Source organism: Octodon degus, unplaced genomic scaffold (genome assembly GCF_000260255.1).
Source record: "Octodon degus isolate 3935 unplaced genomic scaffold, OctDeg1.0 scaffold00190, whole genome shotgun sequence".
In the NCBI taxonomy this organism is placed as follows: Eukaryota; Metazoa; Chordata; class Mammalia; order Rodentia; family Octodontidae; genus Octodon; species Octodon degus.
The window spans coordinates 1136187-1144199 of record NW_004524766.1 but is presented as its reverse complement, the minus strand read 5'-3'; the positions used below and the strand labels follow the sequence as shown (position 1 = coordinate 1144199).

The 8013-nt window shown below is 37.6% G+C and overlaps 1 pseudogene; it reads left to right on the top strand.

The window, feature by feature from the left end:
• LOC101561481 overlaps positions 1–8013 on the top strand; it is a 20633-nt pseudogene that overhangs the window by 7437 nt on the left and 5183 nt on the right.

Here is an 8013-nt window from a genome sequence, read left to right as displayed (position 1 = left end):
TGTATATTTGTATATTATTCACATATTTTTATATCATTGCAAGTTATATATGATATATACTTCTTAGATTCTAAGACGTTGATTTTAAACTTCTCTGAAAGTACTTGTCTTGTAATCTATAATATAATTCATTGAGATTTTTTCTCTTATACAAAAATAATAGGAAGTTAGATAAAATAGAAATATAGAAGAAAAAGAGGTAAATTTTGTATAGCTGGGCATCTATGATGCTGTTCTTTATGGCAGAAAATAAATTACTCTTCTAGAAAACATATTGCAAGAACAACTACTACACACTAATTATTGCCTTTAATACCATTTGAATTACCCTGACTTTCTATCTCAGTGCACAAAAGAGCTCAGTCTACGTTTTGAAGAACCATTTAGTACTCAAGATATGAAGGATTTTGATGTTATGGAATGGAATAGCAACATAGAACAAAAAATTCAGGTGGCAATAATAGGCTGGAGTATAGTTTTTCAATCATTAATATTTTTTGCAGAGATTCCAACTTTGGGTTAAAAGTGTAATTTCTTGCTGGAAAGAAAAAAACATTTTTATTTTGTATAGAATATCATAAAATGATGTTCTCTAAACAATTTTTGTAAATTGAATACTCCAATTGAAAACCAATCCTAAATTTATATTGATAATATCATTAAAATACATATTATTTTAAAAGACTACATTAATCAAAAAATTGTGACATTATTTGTCAGACTTTCATAATTTAAATAGATTATATAGTATTAAATATTGGAAGCATGTATAAATCAACATGCATTGAAATATGGTTTTCTGTTAGTATTGGAAAGCCCAAGAAGCTATTTATATTTTTAGTAAACAACTTAGAATTTATTTGGAAAGTAGGAAATAAAAAGTATGATTCTAACATATATTTAAATATTAACAAAATTAGAAAAGTTAAACTACAGACAGAAAAGACAGTAGAAGCTATTTAAATGTCTTCAGAGTAGTTTATTCATAGAATTGAGTGTATTTTCTTTTAAAAATGAGATTGCTAAAACAAGCTTGAAGAGCCCATGTCTTTATAATAGTGCTAATTGCCCATACTGTGTAAAATAAAATGTTTTTATATTAAAACTGTATTTTTAATTATTTACATTAAACATGTTTGGTTTTGTGTAATTAACAATAAGGAAAATAAGAAACAAAATGCACAAGTCAGTAGAACATTACAGAGAGAGAAGTTAGTAAATATAAAAAAGACATAAAAGGAAGCAATTCTGTCCTCTCGCACATACTCTTCCTTAGCTCATGTTCAGGAAGCATAAGCGTATCATCTGGTTGATGATTAATTGAGTTTTTAAGTTTAGGCAGACAAAGAGATTTTGGAGCTTGTACAGAAATAGCTCTCTGCACATGTAGACATCTCTTGCACAAATTGTAGATTCATATGATCAGCATCTCTCTCCTTCCTCCTTAAATAATGACTTGAGTTTGCTCATGCTGGAAGTCACCCATGAGAGAAGCTGCTTCAGGTTGGATCATTAACATCAGAGCTGGCAGCAGTGACCTCATCGGAGAGCAGGGCCTTCCTCCCAACCTCTGACGTGCTGTCAGGACTCCAGTTAAGTCCAAGGCTTCTTGGCATCGGGCTTTAATTTGCTATCATGGAAATGAATTGCATATTCAGAACCAGGACAGATAATGTCTGTCTATTACCTGTCTTGTGAAGGAGCTGGAGTCACTGTCTGAAGTCAAATAATCAATAACAAAATTATAATTTGTCAGCTTCATTACGTGTCTGGTAATTTGCCTCCTTCACAGTAAGTGTTTGGGACATTGCTGACTGGATGTTAGACATTTATTCCTCAGACAATAAACTTGGTTGCTTCATGTATTCTGGGAGAACATTGGTTAACAGCATATGGGAAGTGTTTCTCCCACTGCTTAGAGAAATACTTAGCAGCCCTACATTCAAAACGTGCAGTACAAGAAGACAAAGTACTGAGGTCACAAAAGGGATGAAAATTTCTTACAGTCCTCAAATCATAAACACCTTGCACTAATGTGTGTCGTGTGTGTGTGTGTGAGAGAGAGAGAGAGAGAGAGAGAGAGAGAGAGAGAGAGAGTGCGTGTGTAACTTTAAAAAAATGGCATGGTATTTAAAAAGTAACAAGAAACCTTACAAACTGCAATTCAAAGTGGATTTATACTGTGCAACAGAGCAAAGCCCTGTTTTAGGAAAAATTAAGAGCATATGTTCCAGAATCCAAGTCTAACAGGCAATGAATTGCTTTAGTAAAACCACACATATCAGTATTGTTAATCTTAATGGTTACAAGTGACCCATGTTTTAATAATCCAGACCATCAGTGGAGTATAAATCCCTTTTTCTAATTAAGGAGGTTTGACCACAAGAGGGAGTTCCTTGCCAACTGTTTACTTATTCTCAACAGCTATTACAGGCCTGAACTTACAAAGAAAAATACCTTCAGATGTATTTAGACCCTTCACTGCTTTTGGGGTGAGAAAATGATGAAAATCTATTTAAATTTAGCTCTTCATGAATTTTTAGAATGAAATACAATTTGCACTGTGAGAGTCTCAGGCTAGCGTACCAATCATTTTTTTCAGGAATGAGTGATGTGCTATATTTTTAAAAGAGGCTTCCGGATTTGCACCTGCAAAATTGTGCTGCACACATTTGTGAACAAAAGCTACACATCAAACATAGATCTTGGCACTCTAAACCAATTTACTGAATTTTTATGAACGCAGACACTTTTAAAAGCTATATAACTCAATGCACACATTTTGTTGAATTTGATATCATTGATGGATAGTGTAGGACAAGGTGTGCTTTTGAAACAACAACAACAACAACAACAACAACAACAACAACAACAATAATAATAATAATAATTGAAAATTTTAATGGAGAAAAAGTTAAAAGTCTAGTTTTTTTTTTTTTTTTTTTTTTTTTTTTTTTTGGTGGAACCTGAGGTTGAACTCAGACCCTTGCTCTTGCCAGGCAAGCTCTTATTCTACTGAGCCACCTCCCCGGGCCCCATAAGTCCAGTTTCTAGGTACTTCAGAACATAAGTTTCAGCTATTATCCTTATTAAGGACACACTATGCCCAATGTTTCAATAGTATACTAGAAAGCTAAAAGTATGTCCTGCCTCATACTAATCTGACTTAACATTTGTAACTCAAAACATTCCCAGGAAGGGAAATATTGGCATTGTCTGTGAAGCATTGGTTCAATTAGGAAATGTTCTTGTGCTGCAGCGATGTTACACAGCCTTTTCCCACTTAAGCTCTAATGCAACGATTGTTTTAGAACTCCTAGACGATCCCTAAGAACGTGATTTCTGCAGTGATTATCCCTAACGCCCTACCCACAGCATTCTGAAGTCCTGCTCACTGGTATTTTTTCTTACCTTATCATTAGAGCAAGAGCTGCATCCATACCAAGGCACATGGGTACTCAGGCACCGCAGCAGTCCATGTTGTGATTGTTAATAAGGGTGACAGGAGTAAATGCAGTAATTTTGGCAAAACTTATTTGGAGAAAATAACTGTGTCCCACACGCACTCCTGTTGTGCTTTTATGGCACTGGCTATAAATATGGGATACAGGAGAAGAAAATACCAGTGATTCTTTTCGCTGTTCCCTCCCACCCCCTATGGTTCTTAGGATTGTATTATTTTAAACCATTTTTGACACATTTTCCTCCATGAAGTCATGCATTTTTAAGAGCTGCTCTTTTTACAGTAACTTGAACTGACAAGTAAGGAAAGCAGGTTTCTCTAGTGACCCAGGCAAGCCTGAGCTCACTAAAAGGATTCTCCTTACCTGTCTCCAATACAAACACAGCGAAGAATAAAACAACAGTGTGTGTTTACATACCTTTAAGGATAAGAATTTAAATGGAATGAAATATAGGGTAAGGTGCAAGACCTTAGAAACACATGCACTAAATTAGAGGCTGATGTAGGATTGAAATGAATTTTCTCTGTCAGTGCAAAGTTGAAGTAATGATAAATCATTCTTTTGCATCGGAGACCAGAGATAAGATGACAGTAACCAAGAGAAATGGAGAATTTATCGCAACTTTTTTGTGGAAAGTTATCAGGGTGCACGGTGCTATATCCCATCGATAAGGAAATGGTTAATTTTTTTCTTTCCTTCCACTCTCCTTTTTCTCTGTCTCTATCTTGTGTCTGTCTATCCCTGTCTCTTTGTATCTGTCTTTCTTTTTGTCACACACACACACAGATCCTTACATACATGCATCCAAACACTCATCCAATACTTGAACCCTTCTTTGGGGCTTCTAATATTGAGATTCTCAAGGAAATTTGTAAAAGTATGGTCAGCAGAAAAACACTACTAAAAACATCTGGGTGTTTGGGACTTTATGATGTACAGGATCCAGGTGTTAGAAAATATGTTTTCTGACTGATGTGTGCATGTATTTGGACACATGCATATGTGTTCATTATGAACGAACACATATGTTCATGTCGTCATTATGAATCCTAATGAAAATTTCCAAGTTCAATTTATACCACATTTAAATTTTGAAAATTTTGCTTTCATAAGTTTATTATACTATAGACATGTATAGTCAAAGCTGAATTAAGGAATCATACTAGTTATCAGAAAAAGGTGATCAAATATCCAAAAAGTCCAACTCAAAATTTAGTAGTTAAAAGGAGAATCAAGGCCCAATGACCTGTTTATGTTGCTGTTTCCTTAACTTTCTCAAAGTCAGGCTAAAACAGAGTATTTTCCTAAACCAAGAATCCTGTTTGGATATGACAGTAAGTAGCATCATTTTGTCATAGCAAAAGACAAAAAAAAGCTAAAAGATTTTTGAAAAAATTACTCATTTATTTTTATTATTATACAAAGAGAACACAAAATAGAAAAATGAACAGTGATACTAAGAAATCTCAACAGTGATACTAAGAAATTTGTGTACACTCAAATCTGTAAAAAGGGATTATATATTACAAGATTGGTTCAATAACATCTTGTTGTTTAATTTACGGGCCTTAAATACTACTGATGCTATTTTCTGCCTTTGTGATTGTGATTCTATCAGCAAGTTTTAGTTCTACAAAACTAATCTACGTACAAAAGTGATAAACACACTTCTTTCATTTGTATGAAAATCACAACATTCTCATATATGTGTCAAGCCTGGTGAGATGAGAAAGATTTTAGGCCCAAAACACCTTAAATAATTTCCAACAAGCCATGTGGTTTAAAATATTCTGCAATATCCCCATGCGGCCACTGGACTGAGGGCTTCAGTTAGTACTGCGGAAAGCTGTCTTTAATAGCTATTGGGTGCTCAGCGGGAGGAGCAGGGCTGGGATTAGAGATAATGACACTTGTTGGAACTGCAGGAGGCTGCGGAGAAAGCCATCAACCTCCCCTGGCTTCGTGAGAGCACATTGGAAAAAAACTTAACGTCCGGGAGGACCGGATGCTAGCTAGACAAGGATACACCTGATCATCTAAATATTTCCTTTTTCTCTTATGTTGACCCGAGAGCGCTATTGCAAATTTAAATGTAGTATTGAAACGCTGGGAAGTCAGAGATCCCTTTGTAAAACATCCAGTCTCTGCTCATCTTTTCCACCTCATCATTGACCCTCCCTATGGGTCTGGGTCATCTCAGCGTTCTCACGGGGCTTCGCCTGCGATCGTCCCGCACCCAGAACCTTCTGGAAGCAGTGAAGAGCAATGGCAAAAGTCTCCCAAGCATTTGCATGGGCGGGTATATGCTGCTTCCTTGTTCTGAATAGAAGCTCTTTGCACATTCAGTGAAAATGAATTTCATCTGCAGACACTGAAGCTCCTCGCTCACCAGAACCCCTAGCCCGGTCTTTCCCAACTACCTCTGCTGCCGCAGAAAATGTCTCTTGAACTTCTGTGTCCTTTGGGACTGTTGGGCCTTGGAGACAACTTCCCCAAAGTGCAGGAAATCAGTTTCTCTAGGCAAATTTGCCTACCAGGAAAGCCTCATCTCCATAAGCGTTGCTCCAGATGTCTTTCTCCGCATCTGCAGGAATGGATCCCTCATCAACAGCAGTTTGTCTGAAGCACTGAAAGTGATCTGATGCCATAATTAGAGACATTCATATATGTAGGTGCCGTCCTCCGTCACGTCTCGTTCCCCTCTCTAGTAGTACAAGAGAAGACTTCTGAGACTGTCTTTGTGCTCCATAAGCCTATCTATAAGTTATTTGTTAATTATTGAATTATCAAAGATTGAATGAAGTACCAGATTTCAGAACATGTAATTAACAATACTGGGCTGACCAAATAGTTTAGCGGATTAAAGCACCTGCAAGCAGGCGCAGAGGCCAGGGGTTTGATCCCCGGGCCTGCTATGCTGGCCCCGCCCCCGGGGCGCCCTGAGAGGGCAATTGAGACTGGGCGTGGTGGCGCGCGCCTGCAATCCTGCGCGCTTGTAATCCCAGTTTTTGAGAAGCTGTAAGCAAGAAAATCACTGAGTCCGATCTAGTAGTGAGACCCTGAACACCCTGTAGACCCTTCCCTAAAATACAGAAAGAAAGACAAAATAAGTAAGTAATGAACAAAACTTACTACACACTAAGATCTGCAGCAACTTAAACGCAGAATTTGTGCTGTTCTTCACTCAGCCGCATACCTTCTCTTGGCACCTCCGATCGTGAGGAACAATGTGGCAGTGCCTCTGCTTGCAGACTCAATTCTTTCCACAATTCTGGTAGCACACCAAATTGGATGAGAACCAAATCCAGCTTCCCCATCAGGTCAACATTGAACCTAACCACTGAATATGCTTCAGTTCTCGACCAATTCGAACTACGACCAGAATCGTGGCAAGAGTTAAGTTCAGGAACCGAGGTACCAGTTAGGGGAAGACTGTGAGCAGAGAGAACGTGAAGATGCACCGTCTTAAAGTCTGCTCCTTCTCCCGAGCTATGTTGGGAAGGTTGTGACGCTTCTTTCAACCGAGTGTCACAGCTCCCGTCAGAAGGCCTCTCCCACGCTCCCTCCGCTTGGCACGGACTCTTTTTCCTCTTGTGCCTCAGGCCTAGGTGTGACATGTAAGCCCCACTGTGTTTAATCCCGAGGCTGTGTTACTACATTCAGCTTTCCTCCGATCCACTTACATAGTTATAAGTACTGAACTTTATTCATTTTTCCTGTTAGATGGTATTGTTTGCTTCCTGACAGGACTCTGCTGAAGTGTCTACAAGGGTGCATGGATTTGGGGTTTATGTACAATCTACAGTTATAAAATAATTCTAAACAGGCATGGAAATCACTTCTGCAAATGGTGGTCTTTTCTCAAGAGTATTACAGAAAGAAACAAATTAATTCAATAATCAATATCTGTGTTCAATGTTTGGACATTAATTTAGTTTCTGTTTTCCCTGTTAGATGCTATATGACAAGCAACATACACATACACACACACTCTTACACAACTGCACACACACACACATTCCTCTACTACTTTCCAGAATATAAAGTATTGAACTTTTTCAACATGTAAGCCACAGACAACTTTCCTGCCAGCCAATGTATATTAGAGATAATTGATCAGCTATTGCAGTCTGTAACTGTGGGTCATAATTATAACTTTGACTTTCAAAAAATTTCATTAAAGCACATAAGCTACTCATAAACTTTTCTGGATTTGGAAGTAATTTTTCATTAGTTCTTGAGTAGGCATAACAGATTTTGCTTTCTTGTTTGTGCACTGCCAGAGGAGGTGGCACATACCTGTCATCCTAGCCATCTTAGAGGCTGAGGCAGTAGGATAGCAAGCTCAAAGTGAGTTGGGCAGCAAGATGCTGTCTCTAATTAAGGTTTCAAAAAGGGCTGAGGATGTAGTTTGCTGCAAAGGCCCTAGATTCAATTCCCAATGCTAAAGAGTAAAAACAAGACAAAAAGCATCAACTGTGTGTATCACTTTGTATCTTGTTAGACTCCAAGGAGAAGCTATATTCATGCACAGCCTATAGTCTATCGA